Source organism: Sus scrofa, chromosome 2, assembly GCF_054392235.1.
Source record: "Sus scrofa isolate SSC_HxYL_T2T_F1_AM1 chromosome 2, Sscrofa_HxYL_maternal_Yorkshire_Landrace_v2.0, whole genome shotgun sequence".
Classification (NCBI taxonomy): domain Eukaryota; kingdom Metazoa; phylum Chordata; class Mammalia; order Artiodactyla; family Suidae; genus Sus; species Sus scrofa.
The window spans coordinates 36,202,067-36,223,935 of record NC_139384.1 but is presented as its reverse complement, the minus strand read 5'-3'; the positions used below and the strand labels follow the sequence as shown (position 1 = coordinate 36,223,935).

Sequence of the window (21,869 nt, the reverse complement as noted above, 5' to 3'; positions counted from 1 at the left end):
TGCTTTTCCCACATAGGTTATTACAGAATATTGGGTAGAGTTCTCTGTGCTATGCAGCAGGTCCCCATTGGCCAATAATTCCATATACCCCAGTGGGCATATGCCAATCCCAAACCCCCAGTTCATCCCTCCCCTCCACCCACCTGTCACCTTTCATAGCCCTAAGTTTGTTTTCAAAGTCTGTGGATCTGTTTCTGTTCTGCAAAAAAGTTCATTTGTATCAACAAAGGCAAAATCTTGATGTGCACATTTTATGGATGGGGAAACTAAGACACTCTGAAGTGAAATAATTCCCTCCAGGTCATATTGATTAATAGTAATATTAATAATTACAACTACTAATTGTAATTTTTGAAGACTCGATATTAGGTGAATACAGGGAAATACTGTTATTCTACTGTTTTTAAACCCATAATATAGTGATTTCATAGTGTCCAAACTAAATGCTAAATGCATCTCTCATTTAATCCTCTAAGGATTAAATTAGGTAAGGAAAAAACTCCTGTTTTATCAACAAGGGGAGTGAAGATTTAAAGACATTTTCCCAAGGTCAAACTGTGGAACCAGGATTCTAACCCAGGCCATGATGACTCAAAGCCCAAACTGTTCACAGCTTTACCACACGGCCTAGGAAATGGCAGGACTTGCACTGCTACCCAAATTTCTGACTGTTGATGCAACAGTTTTAGTATTAAAAGACATTACATGTTTATACTCTCTATATGCGGTTGTACCACATCAGGGAGAAGAGATCACCCCCAAACTAAAAATGAGAAAGCTGAGGCCCTGAAAGATTTCATTCGCTTAGTCAAAGTCAATAGCTCTTAAATCTTGGATTTGGGGCTCAAACCAGGGCTGTGGAACTACAAAATTTGGGCTCTTCACCACATCAGTGGTTCCCAAATCACCTAGGGACCTCTAAAATTTCCCAAAGTCCAGATGACTCTGCAGACCAATTAAATCACAATCTCTTGAAGATTTCCCATTGTGGCGCAGCAGAAACAAATCCAACTAGTATCCATGAGGACAAGGATTCAATTCCTGGCCTCAGTCAGCAAGTTAAGGATCCAGCTTTGCTGTGAGCTGTGATGTAGGTCACAGAGGCAGCTCAGATCCTGCATTATAGGCCAATGGCTACAGCTCTGATTCAACCCCTAGCCTGGGAACTTCCACATGCCACGGGTGTGCCCTAAAAAGCAAAAAATAAATAAATAAATCACAACCTCTTGAAGTAGAACACAGGTATGGATAGTTTTTGAAACTTCCAAGATGATCTAAATGTGCAGACAAGTTTGAGAACCACTGTGCTACACACCATTCCTTCCCACCCCACCGACTACCTCTTCTTCTACGTGCCACCTGTAGACAGACACAGTTCGGCCCTGAGGTCTCTGTTGTCAGTTTAACCCCATAGTGGTGATCTTACCAGTGGTATACAGAGTGAGTGCTTATTTCCAGACATGCATTCTGCAGAGAACTCCCAACAGCAACAAAAACAAGCCACAGCAACAGGCCAATCTCGGTATCTACCCATTGACAACCATCAGCTGTGACTGAAAATGGAAAATGGTTTGTCAAGAGAGGCCCTCTCCACTCTCCTGAGTGTTTAGCTTTGATTTCAATTGGTACCCTGCATGAAGACAGCTGAGCATTCCTGGAGACTGGCTGGGGCCCAAGCATGAGGCTCTGGCCCACCTTGGAAAGAGGAGCAGCCCACCACCTTCCCCATTACTTGCATTTGCCATATGCAAGGTCAGGGCCATGCTACTAGGTGAAAATAGGGAAGCACATGCACTGCCCCCACTGGGTCCAGTCACCACCAGTTCAGATACTTCATCTTTACAAACTTCTCTTATTTTCAAAAATACGCTTCTTTGATTCCTGCAAGCCAAACCCATGGAAAAATAACAGAAACCAAATGCCAGGGAAATGGCGCCAAGGCAAACACATGTGAGCTCTGAAATAACAGGAGATACTGTGGTCACGTCTGACCTTCTGAACTGTGCTATGGGTTGAAGCAAAAACAGCTCTAGCTGCTACTTAAGGGGTGCCTGGTAATACTCGTTTATTTGTAATGCAGAAGTACTTGGATTTAGAGAGATCGCCTTTTGAAATTCAGACTCGGCCAAGGAGCCAGAAATAATATCATTTTGAGGAATGACTTTTTTTTTTTTTAAGACCACCCTTCCCTTCCGTAATCAACATAAGCCCAGAATCTCCTGATTTTTATCTGTCAAATGATTAATATCTAAGACTCCCAGAGCTTCTACAAATGTTTCTCTTCTGATTATACCAATATTTTGGTGCAGTCTAACATAAAGCAGGAATGCAAGTTCACTTATTTATTTCCGCAGCCCGCAAGAGAAAAATGTGGAAGGGCCCAGATAGAAATGTAAAATGACGACTCAGGGTCAAATGTGAATACAGAGAGGGCTCCTGGTTTCCACACTAAGCAGCTCAGACCCCAATAGTAAGACATTCTCAGACCTGCTGGGGGGCTGCCAGCAGTTACATTCCTATGAGACATCAGTAGCTGTATTTTGAGCACACAAAACAAGTCACCGGGAGGAATTTGCTCCATGTTAACATTACCAAGAAAAGACCACAATCTACAGAGCTCATGCAAATGAAGACTGGTTCCCATGGAAGAGACTAAAATAACTGCCAAGTTTGCCTGGGAATAAAATACTTATTTTCATATTGTTTTTCAGGTAATATTCTCTTCCTTTAGTTACATCTTTTGTTGCATATTGAGAAGATGTGTGCCTTAAAGAGGGAAAACTAGCTTTGTTGTAATTATTGGGGTGGGGGAATACCCCTGTAAAAGAAATAATATAAATACCTTGTAATGCTTACTATGTGTTCAGGTTCACAGTAAAGTTTAACTACTCTTCATGTATCAATATATTTAATCCTCACAAATAGTCATTGCTATTAGTGTCCAGAAGATTTATTTTTATTTTAATGGAGTCTTATTTATCATTTTTTTCATCTGTTCTTTCCCTTGTTTAGGAATCAAAAAATCAAAATATTGTTTAAGAATTTTAAAAATCCTCCAAATCATAAAAATATTTCTCCTGGATTTTCTTCTACAAATTTCCAATATTCAACTTTCACATTTAGGTTTATAATTTCTCAGGAATTCATTTTGGATTAGATGTGAGGTAGGAATTACATTTGTTTCCAAATGGATTACCAGTTCTCCTAGTATCACTTAGTCCCAGTACCACCATACTTTCTACACCAGTAATGTCACATTCCTCATGTCAAGTTTGCATGTCTGTGTGGGTGGCCTTCTGGGCTCTGTTCTGTCTACACTTGTCATGACACCACACAATCTTAATTACAGCTTTATAATAAGTTCAGATCTGGTAGAAGAATTCCAATACCCCTCCCATCTTGACTGTCCTTTTTTGATATTTAATTTTGCCCTTTTATATCAATTTTAAGATCATTTGATTAAGTTCCAGGAAAAACCCTTTTGAGTTTTTTGCTGTAAGTTGCAAGTTAATTTGGGGGAACTGATATTTGGGAGAATTGATATTTTCTTGACATTGGTATTTTTCTTTTCCCATCAATGAACATGGTATGTCTCTCCATTTCTGTAACTGTTTCTCTTCCCCCTCTCCCAACCCCCATGGACAGAAGGGATCTTTCTCTTGTTCCTAATTCTAAAGAAAATAATTTTAATATTTCATCCTTAAAAATGTTTATTGTAGGTTTTTGGTAGATGTTCTTAATAAATGAGCAAGATACTTTCTATTAGCCTTTTCCTGAGTTGGCTGCGCACTTTTAATCATGAATAGGTATTGAATTTTATCAAACACTGTGGGGACAACCATGTTTTTCTCCTTTTATCTTTTTAATGTCAACTCATTTTCCCATTTTTTGCATTCCTATGATAAATCCAATTATATTTTAATGAATTCATGAATTTTCTAGTATCTTGATTTTTCAAGCACATGTATTGATAATATGGCTAGTTTATAATCTTTCTTTCCTTTTTTTTTTTTTTTTCTGACCACACTTCAGCATACAGAAGTTCCTTGGCAGGGTCAAATCCAAGTCACAGCCTACAGCTGCCACAACACTGGATATAATCTTCCTTTTTTTTTTTCCTGTCTTTTTAGGGATGCACCCGTGGCATATGGAGATTCCCAGGCTAGGGGTCAAATCAGAGCCATAGCTGCTGGCCTACACCACAGTTGCTGGCCTACACCACAGCCACAGCAGTACCAGATCCTTAAACCACTGAGAAATGCCAGGGATTGAACCCATGTCCTCATGGATACTAATAGGTTTCGTTAACCACTGAGCCATGACGGGAACTCCAACCTTACTTTCTTATACTGTTTGTCTGAGGCCAGCAGCTTCAGGTCTAATTCATTTCCTAGCCTGGCAACTTCCATATGCCACTGGTGCAGCCCTAAAAAGACAAAAAAAAAAAAAAAAAAAAAAAAAGACTGTAAATTTTACTCTACAACTTTAGCTATATTCTGCAACTTTTCATGTGTTATATTTTCATTATTTTTTTAGATGTAAATATTTCCTCATTTTCAGGATTCTTTCTCTTTTTGATAATCATTAATGCTGGTCACTGGCATGTTCATTCAGGTCTCCATCCTGAAGTCAGCCATGGAAATAGATGCTCTTTAGACAACATAAAAGAGTGAAAGTGATGAGTAGCATTTGGGACAAAAAACTTTAGAAGCTACATACTCTTCCTTCCACCACTGCAACTGGTACTAGCCCAGGTGATGGAAGCTCCATCAGCTTGGGTCCTAGAGTAAAGCAAACTGGGAACAGGGCTCCCAACTGGCTTACACTGGAAACGCACCATAAATAGGAAATAAACTTCCATTGTTTTAAGATCTTGAGCTATTTTAGGTCTGTGCATTATTGCAGCATAATTCATACTAATCTGACTATTGCATATACCATAGTCTATAGAAGTGTTTTTCATTCTCTCTTTCTCATTTTCAAATGTATAAAGTAATTCCAAATATTGTTTTCTTTTCAAATTTATATTTTATTGGAGAGGGTCAGAGAAAATATCCTGTATGTTACTAAGTCTTTGGTGTTTGATGAGATTTCCTTTGTGGGCTAGCAAGTAATCCATTGTTGAGTCACATACATGTAACTAGATTAAGCTACTAATCTATTTTTTATTAGTAGACTAGTAAAAAAAATTTTTTTTTTCTTTTTAGGGCTACACTCACGGTATATGGAGGTTCCCAGGCTATGGGTCCAATCGGAGCTGTAGCTGCCAACCTATGCCACAACCAGAGCAACATCAGATCTGAGCCTCATCTGCAACCTACACCACAGCTCACAGCAATGCCAGATCCTTAACCCACTGAGTGAGGCCAGGGATCAAACCTGCATCCTCATGGATCCTAATCAGATTCATTTCCACTGAGCCACATTGGGAACTCCATAGACTAGCAAAAATTAAAAAATTTTTGGACACACCCATGTCATGTGGAAGATCTCAGGCCAGGGATCAAACCTGAGCCACAGGCAACAGTGACAGCACCAAATCCTCAACCACTAGGCAACCAGGGAACTCCTGATATTTGACTTTTTAATCTATTAATTACTAAGAGAGATTTTTTAAAAAACCTACTATCTACAGATTTTCAAGTGTTTCTTTCTAAATCAATTGATTTCTGTATTAAATATACTTGCAGCCATAGTATTAACTACATACAAGGGGTGAATTGCTTATGTTAGATTATGAAATGAACTTCTTTATCCCTAATAATGCATTTTCACTTAAAGTCCATTTGTCAGAGTGTTTGCTTCTGCCAAGGGCTCTGAAATTATCACTGCCTGGGATATCACTGTCCTGAGGTCACTTTGTGTAATGATTTCTCAGCTGGGCAGGTGTGGCCGGTCATTCCAGGACCATGCACATAGGTAACTTCGAGTTCTAGACCCATGTGAGATAGGTCTCTCTTCCTTGTCATCTTCCTGTTCTGAGGGTAGATTTTTTTCTTAACCACACTTTAGTGATGGTAAATCTTCACCACTTCCACCTAAACTCTTCACCTCAGGCAGGCCCACCACAGCAGCTCCCATCCCCATATTTGGCCACTGCATCAGCATCATCTTTCTCCTTTGGTTTTCATCCCCACCACCATCACCTTTTTCTCTCCTGAGGAAATGATTTACTGCAACTAGCACCTTTTCTTTTTTTGTCTCCTATATTTATTTGGGTGTGTGTGTGCATTCACACATATGTAAAAAAAACATAGAATCATTTTACACATTGCTGTGCAATTCAGTTTTTTCATTTAACAATATATTTTGGTCATGTTTCTAGGTCAATACATAACAGCTCACACTGATTCTTTTGTAAATAGTTGCAAAGTAATTTATTGCATGAATATACCACAATTCAATTAGCTAGTCCCTAGAATATTTGGACTTTTTACAGTTTGTCTCTATTATAAACAATGCTACACTGAACACGTTGAATGTGTATATTTGTTCACCTGTGAGAGTATTTCTGGTGGATGAATTTTTTGCTTTTTTTTTCATTTTTAAAGTGTTATTGAAGTATAGTTGATTTACAAGACTGTGATCCTTGCTGCTGTACAACAAAGTGATTCAGTTATACATAAATGCACATCCATTCTTTTTCAGATTCTTTCCCACATAGATTATGATAGAGTATTGGGTAGCGTTCCCTGTGCTATACAGCACGACCCCATTGGCCAATCATTTCATATACCTCAGTGTGCATATGCCAATCCCAAACCCCCAGTCCATCCCTCTTCACACCCGATACCTGTACCCTTTGGTAAAACTTGAGTTAGCAACCAGCACTTTTTAATGGAATTTTCTGTTAGGAAGATGTTAGGTTCTCTAATAGCAGCTGAATTAGATATTGTCAATTATATTTTACAACTGCCTGTCACTGACACTCTTGCCTTTCTAAGAAAGTGGGCTCAAAGCAGGATTGGGATAGGAAGGAGAAAAGAGCACAATGCTCCTGTTCTTTGGAGGATCTTCTTTTTGTTCTAACCCCGTACAAGAGGATAATAATCACCATCATACCTGAAATTTTTTTCTCTTCGTTTTGTTTCTCCTGTCCCTCTATTTTGCCCTGGAGGCAAAAATCAAGAACAAAAGATTCAGGGAGCTTAGAAGGGTCATCAGGGAAAGAACACTGCTCATGACAACAGAATTAATCATGATTGATATTTATTAACATGTAAATAAGCCAGGGCCTGAGCAAATGCTTTACACATGTTCTTTCATTGAAGAAATCTGGAAACCCTATGCAGCACTTGACCTTGGGATGCTAAGCAATCTGCTCCAGTACACACACCTAGGAAGTGGTAGAGATCCCAGATGTAGTTATCCAATGCCAGAGTCTGCAATGGCCTGCACGCTCCCTCCAACATTCCAATTTGAACATGGAGATGGCTATTCTTTGCTTTACACCCGACCATCTCCTTTCCCCAGGACAATATGTACTTAGCCTCTTCTTCCCTTCTGTGGTTAAAATGGCGAAGGGAAACTATGCAAATACAGAACGTTGGGGGATAACTCCTGACAGAGTTGTGAGACCCAGCTCAGGTGACATCTCCCCCAGGAGGCTTTCATGTTTGCCTGTGGGATGGTTCTGTGACCCTCCCAGGGTTCCTGTAAGCATCCTGAACCACGAGTATTCATTCTATGAGTTTCCTGAGAGGTGAGACAGTCTCTTGTTCCTTTTTATAGATAGCCCAAGCACATAACACAAGGCCTGGCATGGAGGAAACACTTGGTAAACAAGTGTTTACATAGTGAATGAATGCATTAATGAATGAATTGATAAGTGAATGAATGAATGAATGAGTGAATTAGCTAATTAATGGAAATTGTCTTTCATGGATATCAGGGCCTCAGCTCAATATATTATCAAGGATATATATGCTTATTAAAAATAGTCATTTAGGAGTTCCCGTCGTGGCGCAGTGGTTAACGAATCCGACTAGGAACCATGAGGTTGCTGGTTCGGTCCCTGCCCTTGCTCAGTGGGTTAACGACCCGGCGTTGCCGTGAGCTGTGGTGTAGGTTGCAGATGCGGCTCAGATCCCGTGTTGCTGTGGCTCTGGTGTAGGCCGGTGGCTACAGCTCCGATTGGACCCCTAGCCTGGGAACCTCCATATGCCGCGGGAGCGGCCCAAGAAATAGCAACAACAACAACAACATAAAAAAGACAAAAGACAAAAAAAAAAAAAATAGTCATTTAGTATTCTTCTGTCCTAAACACATGCAAGAATCTCTCTAGAGGTACATATTTCTCTGATTTATATGTTAACTTGATTTCAAAATCTCTAAAGTGGTGGGGAGAGGGATGGACTGGCGGTTTGGAATTAGCATATGCACACTGAGGTATATGGAATGATTGGCCACTTGGGACCTGCTGTACAGTGCAAGGAACTCTACCCGGTATTCTGTGATGGCCTATATGGGAAAAGAATCTGAAAAAAATGGATGTGTGTACATGTATCACTGAATCACTTTGTTGTGCAGTAGAAATGATCACAACCTTGTAAATCAACTATACTTTAATAAAAACTTTAAAAAAAAAATGCAATCCCTAAGGTGTCACAGGACAAGTACAAGTGCACCTAGGGTCTGTGGTCTTACTCAGCTCATCGTTTTCCTGGGCCTGTGGAGGTCTGCTGCCTCTCGGCTTCAGCCTAACTACGTGTCTTCCATCCAGTTCTGAGGAACGTTCTGTTTTGCCCTGTGCCCACGCATTGCTCTCCCCCATTGTGACAGCATGACAACCAGATGTTGCTTCCTCTGTGGGTGGCCACTCCGGGAAACCCTGTGGATTTTTGCAAACTGATGCATTTATTCTGAAAGCAGCATTTCAGCATCATTTTATTCTCTTGGTCCCCCAAAGGCAACTTTCATGCATATGCCCTTAAAAAAAAAAAAAAAAAAAAAAAAAAAAACAAATCCAGGCACAGGTGTCAGTCCACCGACCCAGGGCTGACCCTCCAGGCAACTATGTTTCCCATCAGTGAGAGATGATGAACCATCTTGCATTCTCAGAAACTGCATGGAGAGGTCCCAGTCATCCAAGCCCTATTAAATCATGCCATGCTCCATGCGCCAAAGCCTGGCTGGAACTGTTCCTCTTCTGAAAAAAGAAAAACCACATATACTCAGGAGCATGGTTCTTTTTAATTGGCCCCAGATGGAACGTGTTAGTATCCATCCCGCCTCTTATTCCATAACAAATCCTTGTAATTAAATAACAAATACTTATTACTCTTGTGCACGCAGAAGCCAGAAGAAGCTTTTCTCAGCAGGGAAAAATGAGAGGTGAGAACTGAGAAGAGAGAAATGAGCAAACTGGCAGTTTTTTTCATACCCAAGCAATGTAGAAAAGTTATATTCAAGGTGAACACAGCAGGGCATGTCTGAGGAAACTCACTGACCCTAGGCTTCTGCTCTGCTGGTTGATCAGAGAAAAGGAAACTGCTTGGTTAAGAGCATGGGCCTCTGTCAGAGAGACCTCGGTTTGAAACCTATCTCTGCAATGTAGTAGCTGTGTGATGCTAAACAAACTGTCTAACCTCTCTGAACTTCAGTTTGCTCATTAGTAAAATGAAAATAATTTTTCCTACATCACAGGGTTGTTTTGAACATTAGATGAGAAATCTGTTAAGCCATAGGCACGGTACCTGGAACATAGTAACTATAGTTAATAATCACAGACTTCCCATTGTGGCTCAGTGGGTCAAGAACCCAACATGGTGTCTGTGAGGATGCGGGTTTGCTCTGGCATTGCTAGGTGGGTTAAGTATCTGGCATTGCTGCAAGCTACAGCGCAGGTCACAGATGTGGCTTGGATCTGGCTTTAGTGTGGCTGGTGTACGCCTGTCGCTACAACTCTGATTCAACACCTAGCCCAGGAGCTTCCACATGCTGCAGGCAAGACTTTAAAAAAAAAAGAAAGAAAGGGGAAAAAAATCACATGCAATAAGAACTGTTGTTATGTTTATGGAAAACAGAACTGGTCCCATATAATGAGGTGATGGATGATGTAAAGTTATGCTCAGGTGCCCACAGACGAAGGTATTTTCTCATCCATAATCTTATCATGATGCGGATCCCTCCACACTAAAAAGCCACTACCTAAGGGCCTTTTGGAGACATGTTTGACTGCATTAAGAAATTATGATGCTGAGACCGGCAGATAAAGCGAGAGCTACCTACGCATTATCAAGGATGTGTTAAGGGGACCAAAACCTATTAACAGCCCACTGGATAGATCCAGTTGCTGAGAGAATCAGACAGAGGACAATTAAGTTTCAATGAGGGAAAAGGGCCAGAAAGAGGCAATGAATGGCCCCAGGCATAGAACAATACTGCAAGGGGGAAAACAGAGATCAAGTCACCTGCAGAGCATAAAATGAAAGGGTAGAATGGTGCTGCAAGGGGGGATAGGAGAGAAGACTGGAGTCCAACTTTGCAAGCTTAAAGTTTTGCTTTAGGTGAGAACTAAAGGAAAGATAAGCATTTTGGAAATGAGAGCCATTTCTAAGATTCCTATGGAATGATCCAATTGTGTAAAATATTCATGAGTAATCATGAATCCTCATCCTGCATTTCGTGTCAGGCTTAAGTCAGGCTGCATTTAAGAAAGAAATGCGGGAAATCTGAAGTCCCTGTACTGAAGTGGGCTCCAGTCCTTATAAGCAGTGACGTCCCTGCTTTACCACAGCCCCTGCAGTCTCTGGCCACACAGCTCCGGGTCTCAACCCAAGTTGACTTCTTATCAGGAGCAGGAAGCTGCATGAAGAGCTGCATGAGGAGCTGCCAAAGGCACGGAGAACCCCCAAGCCTTGGCCCTGAACAAGAGTCAGTTGCCTGACAATACATACTGTATTTGTATTCTATTCAGGTCAAAGGTATTCTCCCCCTTGTGGAAAACTGGGCTAATTGGCAAGAGCTGCTGGGAGATGCCTTGACCCAATATCAAGAAAAGCGCCCTAACAGTCAGAAGGGTTCAAAGGAGAGACTATCAAGTAGTAAGAGCCTTATCACCAAATGTGTTTGAACCAGAGGCTGGCTTGTAGAAATTCAGATTTTTAAAGAGGATATTGGATTAGACGAATTTAAGGTTTCATTCCAATAGATGCAAACTTTTGCATTGGGAGTGGATAAGCAATGAGATCCTGCTATATAGCACAGGGAACTACATCTAGTCACTTGTGATGGAAGATGATGGAGGAGAATATGAGAAAAAGAATGTGTGTGGATGTATGTGTATATATATATATGTATGTATGAATGGGTCACTTTGCTGTACAGCAGAAATTGACAGAACATTGTAAATCAACTATAATAGAAAAAAATCTTTAAAAATTTTTAAAAAATAAAAAAATCGGGAGTTCCCGTCGTGGCGCAGTGGTTAACGAATCCGACTAGGAACCATGAGGTCGCGGGTTCGGTCTCTGCCCTTGCTCAGTGGGTTCAGGATCCGGCGTTGCCGTGAGCTGTGGTGTAGGTCGCAGACGCGGCTCGGATCCCGCGTTGCTGTGGCTCTGGCGTAGGCCGGTGGCTACAGCTCCGATTCAACCCCTAGCCTGGGAACCTCCATATGCCGCGGGAGCGGCCCAAGAAATAGCAACAACAACAACAACAACAAAAAGACAAAAGACAAAAAAAAAAAAAAAAAAAAAAAATCTTTCCTTCCAGTTTCTCAGCCCTATCAGATAAAAGCATGGCCTCCAATTATAACAAACTTACAGTTTAACCAAAGAAACAGAAATTGCGGAAATGACGGCAGATCCAAACCAATAGACGATAAGCCACATTGAAGTTCTCAAAACTCAGGACAGCAACTCAAAAAACCTGAGAATATTCAAAACAAACCTGAAAATCCTTGACCCCTGAGGAAGACTCACTTCTTTGCGCAAACAATAATTAGACTGGGATCCTGGCAGTGAGGATAAAGATGAAGTACACAGATGATTTGGAGCCGCTGAAATGGGTACACAAACTCTCAGGCAGTGCCCACCAGATCCCTACTTGGATGTAGCGCAGAGCATGATGCTTGCCAATAAAAAATAATAAACTCAAATAAATAGCTGCTTTGCGATCTCATGTGGAAAGTCGGATCTGCTTGGATTCTGTTTTCTGTGTTTGTGCACATGCTGAGTCTATTCTCAATACTTAGCTTTGTAAAAAAAAAATAGAGTTCAAAGTCATGGCTTTTCAAAACTTAATTGTTAATTCAGAAGATGAAATCTGTGACCTCACGATTTCCCATGGGCTTTAAAATCATGACATTCATTCTTCACTTCTGACAGTGTCTGAGTAAAAAAAATCATCCTTCATCCTACTAAGATGCATCAGCTGCAAACAGAAACTAGCGATAAAAACTAACTACGCCAACAAGCACATGAACAAATGCTCAACATCCCTGATTGTTAGAGAAATGCAAATCAAAACTACCATGAGATACCACCTCACACCAGTCAGAATGGCCATCACTAATAAGTCCACAAATAACAAGTTCTGGAGGGGCTGTGGAGAAAAGGGAACCTCCCTGCACTGTTTGTGGGAATGTAAGCTGGTGCAACCACTCTGGAGAACAGTATGGAAGTACCTTAGAAAACTGTACATAGAATTACCACATGACCCAGCAATCCCACTCTTGGGCATATATCTGGACAAAACTTCCCATGAAATAGACACATGTACCCGCATGTTCATTGCAGCACTATTCACAATAGCCAAGACATGGAAACAACCTAAATGTCCATTGACAGATGATTAGATTAGGAAGATGTATATATACACAATGGAATACTACTAAGCCATAAAAAAGAACAGAATAATGCCATTTGCAGCAATATGGATGGAACTAGAGACTCTCATACTGAGTGAAGTAAGTCAGAAAGAAAAAGACAAATACCATATGATATCACTTATATCTGGAATCTAATATAAGGCATAAATGAACCTTTCCACAGAAAAGAAAATCATGGACTTGGAGAATAGACTTGTGGTTGCCAAGGGGGAGGAGGAGTGAGTGGGATGGATTGGGAACTTGGGGTTAATAGATGCAGACTATTGTCTTTGGAATGGATTAGCAATGAGATCATGCTGTGTAGTAATGGGAACTATGTCTAGTCACTTACGATGGAACCTGGTAATGTGAGAAAAAAGAATGTATACATGTATGTGTAACTGGGTCACCATGCTGTACAGTAGAAAATTGACAGAACACTGTAAACCAGCTATAATGGAAAAAAAATAAAAATATAAAAAAAAAACAAACTAACTAGGGCCTTGTTACTCAGCATGGTCCACAGACCAGCAGCTTTGGTATGAGCAGCTCCTTCCATCCTTAGCCCCACCTCCAGATCTTCTGAATCAGGATCTGCATTGTAACACAGACCCAGTGATTTGTGTCTTAAAATTTGAGAAGCCCTAAATTAGGGAACAGTGATTCTGTTGCCCATTTGCTGACCTTCACCATCTGAAACCTTTAAGAAGAAATAGCAGCCCCTGGAAAACAAAAAGGGGAGAAAATCACTGCAATTGTAATCATTAATGGAATCATTGAGCAAGCCATTGGCATTGTTGCAGCAAATTTCCTGTGGATAACATGGTACAGCCGTGCTTAAAGTTGGCTGGCAGAGCCTCTGGCTTGTTCTGACCCAAATCAGCTGATTAGTCTTGGTTAGTTATTAGGCTTCAGTGGAAAGGATAGAAAAGCCTTCAACAAGGGCCTCAACAAGGAAAGGCAGCTGTTTTTCATAAACTGCTATGAATGAGCCTAACAGGGCCTCATCCTTTATAACCTGCTACCTCCTGCCTCTCCATCAGCAGAGAGAAACTACTTCCGGCAAGGGTGACTCCTGATCTGCCAAGAGTCGAAAGAAGAGCTCAGGTAGGCCAGCAGAGGGGAGCTTTTTGAGCCTGTAGGTGGGAGAAATATACAAAACAAAAATAAAGTACTTCCTAAATACTTCCTCAATTCCAAAAGGCCATTGATCGTAAAAAAACAAACAAACAAAAAAAACTGTAGATCTAAAAGAATCTTTTCAGTAAGGATGATCAACACTCCTCTGTATAAGTCACAGATGTATCCCCAGTTTTAAAACATAAAATGAGGAAGGTAGACTTTGCAGAAGTCTACCTTAGAATTCAGAAAATTTGGTAAACCAAGGCTTAACAATTTTATTGGCCAGGTTGGCTGGTGGGTACTAGCAACTGTCTTTACATTGCTCCTTGTAAATGTGTATGAAACCATGATGCTCATTGTTTTCTACAGGCATCTTTTTTTACTGTGGGACTAGAATACAACCCAAAGAACTGCAGGTAAGAGAAATATCAAGACGCTACTTTCTCCAAAGAAATTTGGATCGAAAATGAGGTAAGTCTATGAATTTCATGCTCCTGTAAAACTTGGCTTTTCATGACCTGGGGTCTGAGTCTGGTCACTTAATAATCCACACCTCATGAAGAAAAACCATCCAACCTTGGGTGTATATGTGTGGGGTAGGGGGGATGGCGGAAGCAGAGAGGGAAACTGAGGTCCTAAAAGGGAACAAAAATTATCCCCCAAACATAGAGCGAGTCAGTGAAATTGCAATTCCCCAATGTGCCAGGTCATTATCTTTCACTCTATCATACTTCCTCCTTCAAACCATTCTAGGTTTTCTGGTGAACAGTCAAGTTCTTTCAATGAATAAAATTTCTATCTCTCCATAACTACCCTGAGAATACAACAGAAATTGACCGAACATTGTAAATCAACTATAATATAAAAAATAAAAATCTTTAAAAAAAAAAAACTGACTTGAAAAAAGCCCACCAATTAAGAACTGCAGAGAGTAACAGTAGGACATCCAAATTCAGAGTTCTCAGTGCTCACCAAAGTAAGGCAACAAACTCCCCCATCCTGCCTAATTCCAAAATCTTCAAACAACCATCTCCACATGTCACAGAAAGTGTGGTGAATCATTTTTCGCTAAGGGAAAAGTACTTTCTTCCTATGGCCCTCTTGAAAGTTGTTTTCTACCTTTTTTTTTCTTTTAAATTGATTGTGGAAAATCCTTGTATTTATGTACAACCTAAATTTACCATAGAAAAAGTCAGAAGGAAAAATTCTATGTTATAAAGAGTAGAAAAATATTGTGTTACCAGAAACCGTGATCATATTTGCTCTTATAGGCATTTATTTGAGCTTTAAAAAAAGGAAAAGAAAGAAGGAAAAAATCTAAGTGGATGTTTATAAATGGCAAAAAGCTTTTTAAAGAATCCCTCCTAGAGGCCTCAGGCTTTCAAGGAGAGGCATCGCTGGTTTTTCTTTCCCCTGAATCCTAAAGCTCCCTCTAGTGACCAAGAACATAACACTGTCTACAGGTATGGAGAGTAAACATTGTCTAAAGCCTCTTGCTCGTGCATAGCACCTTGACGTTTCCCTAACATTTTCCACATTTGCCATGAAAACTATAGGAAGTAGGAAGTAAAAGTGTTCTTTCCCTCATTTCATAGATATGTAAACTGAGGCTCAAATGGGAGCGAGACTTGTACAAGGTCATGTGGCTGATGACAAGGGGACTGGAATTAGAGCCCAGGTTCCCTGTGTTGTGCTGCACTGCCTCAGGTTCTGTGACATTCATGCAAACCTATCCATGAATAGTCTCATAGAAGGCATGCGTGGAAGCATTTTCAAAGGATTTATAAAAGGGATCCTTGACTTTCCGGGGTCCCTTGGACCATCTGGTGAGTGCGCTGGGCCCATCCCTACACCATTTTCCATACAACATTAGGAAATCCATGGGCAACCCTGAAGGGTATCAACTGACCCTCAAGGACTCCAAAGACTCCCCCCCATTAAGAAGCCATTAATGTATATTGGATATACTATTGAGATACCAAGAACTCAAAAAATATGAACGTTGAAGTTCTTGAATCTACCCCTTAATTATGATGTTTTCCATGCTTATCTAGTTATCTCTTTAGCATTGTTCAGAGTATTTAAAAGGATTGAAAAAATTAGTATATATTTGCTAACATTTAAGGAAAAGCCTATAGACGTTGCCGTCAATGCATTCTAGCATTCCCACAGGCATGTCTGGGATTAGTGGCAAACTGAGCTGTTCCTAGGAAAGTAGCAATTTGAACGCATTTTTTTCAAATGTAAGCACATACCACAGTCTCACTGGTTGGCTCTGTGGAGAGAGCCTAAAGAAGCACCATACTGAATATACAAAGAATTTTTTTATATATTTTTTTTTTGTGTGTGAACAAAAACAAGTACTACCTCTAAATGCTTAGCTCTTTTCATTCTGGCATTTCCAACGGCTTTGGAAAAGCCAGAATGAAGAGTGATGGATAGCTAGTTAACGTCTGTCTCTTCCGCTTAAGTTCCACAAGGGTGGGGACCAGGTCTGTATTAATCAGTCAGATTCCCAGCATCCATCATGGCACCAACACTAGTACACACTCAACACACTCATTGAGTCAGCCCCTCTGAGAAACTGCTCGTTTCCCTCCATCATTTATCAGTGGACTCTGGTTTCCCAGGACATTTCCTATATTTCCTATAACAGTCTACCCAGACAACCACAGGTTCCTGATATGTGGCTGCTCTTATGCAAAGTTCTGTTTTCTATTCTAGGATCCACACCCACAGTCTAGATTGGGTTACAAATAAGTCTAAGCAATGATAACAGCTTTCTGCTTTAGCCTTCCTAGAAAGTTTCAAAGAGATGTGTTCAGATATAAGTAAAAAGGGGAATTCCCTTCGTGGCTCAGCAGAAACAAATCAGACTAGCATCCATGAAGACACAGGTTCAATCCCTGGCTTCACTCGGTGGGCTAAGGAAGGACACAGTGTTGCCATGAGCTGTGATGTAGGTCACAGATGTGGCTCAGATCCTGCATTGCTGTGTGTGATGTTGGCCAATGGCTACAGCTCTAATTTGACCCCTAGCCTGGGAAACTCCATAGGCCATGGGTATGACACTAAAAAGACCAAAATAAACAAACAAACAAAAAGATATAAGTAAAAATGCAGTGCTCTAAAAGAACAGTTCACTCATCAAGACTAGTTAGTCAGTGTTCATCTAGCTAGGAAGGTTGGGGGGGGTCCTCTCACATACCCTCTACTCAGCATGCCCTTCTCCTCATCTTTTATCCTGTTTCCCTCAGCTTCTCGTCAACCCTGCTCACCTAGTGAAATGTCACCTGACATTAGTTAGCAACTCTCTTGGTTAGCAACGCTCATCTGTTTCCATGGCAGAGTTTCCACCTTCAGGACCATGCTATGATCTATCACAACTGCATACCCCCTTACATGCATTAAAGCCAAACAAGAGGATCAGGAGTTGCTGAACATAAAGATGAAGAAGGAGAGAGTCAGAGAAATGACAGCAGAAGAACTCAGCTGGCATTGCTGGCTTTGGAGATGGAAGGGGCCACGGGCCAAGAAATGTAGGTGATCTCTAGAAGCTGAAAAGGCAAAGAAATAGATTCTTTTCTGGAAGCTCTAGGGCAGAAGTTAGCCTTGCCAGTACCTAGATTTATAAATTAATACATTTGTGTTGTTTTAAACCACAAAAAAGAAAAGAAATGGACTGTTTTTCACTCTCCAGTTTATGTTGCTTTATCTTGAATTGGACAAATCCCACTTCTTCAGTGGTTACTGGCAACATCTCCATGAAAGGATGGGGGCTTCTCAATGAAGGATTAAGGTCTGAGCCACTGCTAAAAGCTGGAATTTCAGGTGGCTGGGTCTCAGTCTCAGCACAACCCGTCAGTCTTCTCACCCATTGTGCTCCTCTTTTCCCAAATGCCCTATTGGAGGTCTTATTTAAGTCAAAGTCTCCCAGGTTTTTGCACACCACCTTCGGGATTTTTGCCATATCAAAGTAGTACCTGAGCGAATATATACTGAATCCCTTTCTTCAAGTTAACTCAATTCTTAAGCAATATTTTTGTTTTATAAGTAATATCCATAAAATATTAATTTTTATGTGAAAATTATTTTTTTCCTAATAGACATTAAAACAACAAAACTACTAAAATGAAAAAAACCTTTGCATTAGAATTAATTCATAACTATTAAAATGTTTAAAACGACATTGCCTATATACCCATGAAAAGCACCTTAGAGTATCATCAGTGGCATTATCTGCTCCACATTGTGAAATACTTTCCTACTCCTTTGCTACCCTCCCCAGGCCTTCTACCCTCCCCATACCTACCCTTTCTCTCCCAGAAGGCTCCCCCACTGCCTATATTCTTAAAAGTAGTCCATCCAACTTGAATTCCATCAGGCTTCTTCCACACCTTCCCACTCCACACAGCCCTCAAAGTACACCTGCATCTGCTCTCTTCCTTGCTTCTTCTCACTCTTCTTCCCTTCCTTCTGTTCAAGAAATGTCTGCTCACTTGTGTGCTGAAGCCCATCCTGATGTATTGTCTTAAGGATCTCACCCCCACCCATTAAGTTCTCTTTTACTTGTATCTAAATTATTTTAATTTGTGAAATGTATCATGCATACCAAAGCACATAAGCATAGCTGTTCAGATTAAGTGGTAAAATACAAGCACGGGTGTCCCATCACTCAGGTAAATAGAGCACTGCTAGTACCTTCAAGTATTTCTCTCCCACTCAAGTACAAGCTCTGGCATATCTTTATGGCTTTAACGCCTATGTGTGTAGACCTAAGCAACATATTACTCAGTTTTCCTTAGTTTTAAATTTTATGTAAATAGAATCACACTGATTTATGTTCTGTGACTCACTTCTTGAATTGAATACGATTTTTTGAGATTTACCCATTTTGATGTGCATAGCAATAGGTTATTTATTTATTGTGCATTTCATTGCATGACTAATCTGCAAAATTCCTTTGTTTTTATTTCTGTAGAATATTCCATTAATGACTAATCCAAAATTTATTTATCACATTACTATTTTTGGATATTTGAGCTGTTTTCAGCTTTTTTGTTATTATAAGCAATGCTATTTAGACATTCTTCTAATTGTGTCCTATTGCTTATAAAGGATATTTTTTAGGGTAATGGCTTTCAAATATTGTTTAACACAGCTCATAATAAGAAATACCTTTTAGGAATTCTCCTGTGGTGCAGTGGATTAAGGATGAAGCATTGTCACTGCAGTGGCTTAGGTGGCTGCGTAATGTGGGTTTGATTCCTGGCCCAGGAACTTCCATATGCTGCAGGTGTGGCAAAAAAAAAAAAAAAAAAAAAAAAAGGCATTTTACAACCTAACCAAAATGATTAACAGAATACAAAACCTTACTATTAGCAATCCAAAAAAGTTAACAAAATAATCCATAACCTTACTATGAGAAATATATTCTGATCATCTCTATTTCTATTCTGTTCTATTTAATCCTATCATATTCTGCTCTAGTTTTTGTTTTTAAAAAGACTGATTTACCCACAGTGTGATCTGACCCCAATCAAGAAAAATTAAAATTGGAGTTCCCTTCAGGGCTCAGTGGTTAACAAACCTGACTAGTGTCCATGAGGATGCAGGTTTGATCCCTGGCCTCGCTGAGTGGGTTAAGGATCTGGAGTTTGCTGTGAGCTGTGGTGTAGGTCGCGTACATGGCTGGGATCCCCCATGGCTGTGGCTGTGGTATAGGCCGGCAGCTGCAACTCTGATTGGACCCATAGCCTGGGAACCTCCATATGTTGCAGGTGTGGCCCTAAAAAGACCAAAGACAAAAAAAAAAAAAGGGAAGAAAAAGACAAATTAAAACTACCTTATGACATATGCCTAGTAAACATTACTGAGTTGCAAAGCATGTATGTGTTTTAACTTTCCTACATCATGATAAACAATGTTCCAATGATACTCTCTCAACTTATAGACCAGAAGGACACAGAAATTACATTGCTCCCTGACCTTACTAACTTGGTAACACATGTACTTTTAAAATGTTTTGTAGCAAGTTCCCTTGGGGCCTAGTTGTTAAGGATTCAGTGTTGTCACTGCTGTGGCTTAGGTTTGATCCCTGCCTTGGGAACTTTGCATACCATGGGCACAGCCAAAAAAAAAAAAAAAAAAAAAAAAGGTTTCTAATTTGTGGATATTCCATTGTAGCTCATTGTGGTTTTAATTTGCATTTCCAAGGTTAGTGATGAGATGGATGATACTTTCCTATGCCAATGAACAATTTGTGTTTCCTCTTCCATGAAATGCCTGTTTATATATTTTGGCCATTTTTCTATTAGGATACCTACATCTTATATATTTATAAAATATTTTGTATTTTTGAGATGTTGAGCATTTGTTGAAAATGAATTACAAATATCATCTCCTACTCCATGGCTTGTCTGTTAGCTTTCTTGAATGTGTTTTTTTATGAACTGAAGTTATGTACTGTAATTGAATTTGTCAATCTTTTCCTCTATGATTTGCATTTTTTAATTTTTCTAATGTCTAAGGAACTCCTGTATCAATAAGTGGTATTAAACTACATAGTCTTCTAAAAGTGCTATGCTTATGCTTTCACAATTAAGTCTTTGGCCCACTAATATTGATTTTCAGTATGGTACCAGGAGGGAATCTATTTTATTTTTTTAATCCACATGGATCATGCTAGCAGCATGTATTGAATAGATCTTTTCTTTAGCAGTCAGCAATGACTTCATTGTGAGTTCAGTTTGCATATATGATTGGTTTGTTTCTAGCCTCTATATTTCTGTTCCATAGATCTATTTACCCATCATCTTAATCATTATAACTTTATGAGTTCTAAGTCTGGGTAAGGCAAGCCCATCCACATCTTGTTCTTCCTAGGTTTCTGGTCTACTTTGGAACTTGTTTCTCTTCTACATCATTTTAGAACCACTTTTTTTCAAGTTTCTCCTAAAAACCCTTCTGGGTTTTGACTGGAATTACATTGAACCTATTGATAAATCTGGAGACAACTGGCATCTTCACTCAATTGAGTTTTTCTATTCAAGATTATTGTATATCTCTTCCTTCATTTACGTTGTCTTTAATGATATTCAGTAGTACTGTATCATTTCTCCACAAGAGTTTCTATTCCTTTGAAATTTATGCTTTATGTAGACATTGCTAAAAGGCAACTAACTGATCACAGCTGCTATATAGAAATGCATCTTTTTCTATATTCATACCACATTCAGCCACTGTGCCTAACTCTCTCATTAAGTAAAATGACTTATCTGTAGGAACTTTTAGAATTACTTATTATCAATAATGATATTTTTCTCCTTACTTTCTAGTCTTTATCATTTTTATTTCTTTTTCTTATTTTACTGTATCAGCCTGGATATGCAGTAGATTCAGTGCTAACCATCACTGTTTTCTTAATTTTAAAGGAAATATTTTCCATATTTTGGCATAAAATGCATTTGCTATATGTTTTTATAGTGGCTGGTACCAAATTAAGTTCCTTTCTGCAGTAAGAATTATTATTTCAGTTGTCGTTTCTGATAATTCTTACTTGTGGATCCTTCTTTCCTTGGATTTTCTTTTTATTTTTAAGACACTATTGAAGTATAGTTGAGATCCAATAAACTGCACATATTTAAGATGTACAATTTGACAGACTTTGACTTATGTACAGTTAACCCTTGAACAATGCAGGGGTTCAAGTGCTGACCCTCCACTCCGCTGAAAATCACTTATAACTTATGGTCAACCTGCCCTGTCCATGGTTCCACACTTGCAGGTTTAACCAGTTGTGCCTTGGTATAGTACTGTTATTTACTATTGGAAAAAATCCACCTATGAGTGGACTGTGCAGATTAAAATACAGTGTCGTTCAATGGTCCACTGTATAGCTCTGTGAAGCATCACCACAATCAGGATAGTGGATATA

The 21,869-nt window shown here is 39.7% G+C and overlaps 1 long non-coding RNA gene across 3 annotated transcripts in view; it reads left to right on the top strand.

Moving 5' to 3' along the window:
• LOC106509390 (uncharacterized) overlaps positions 1 to 21,869 on the top strand; it is a 149,537-nt gene that overhangs the window by 74,680 nt on the left and 52,988 nt on the right. The window contains exons 4-5 of one of the 3 annotated variants that reach the window (XR_014837152.1): positions 13,855 to 13,918; positions 14,303 to 14,404. This is a non-coding gene — a long non-coding RNA (uncharacterized LOC106509390). Of the gene's footprint in view, positions 1 to 13,626; positions 13,919 to 14,302; positions 14,405 to 17,190; positions 20,511 to 21,869 lie in introns of those variants that run through there. The other 2 variants (XR_014837153.1, XR_002341535.2) reach the window with 2 other exon arrangements.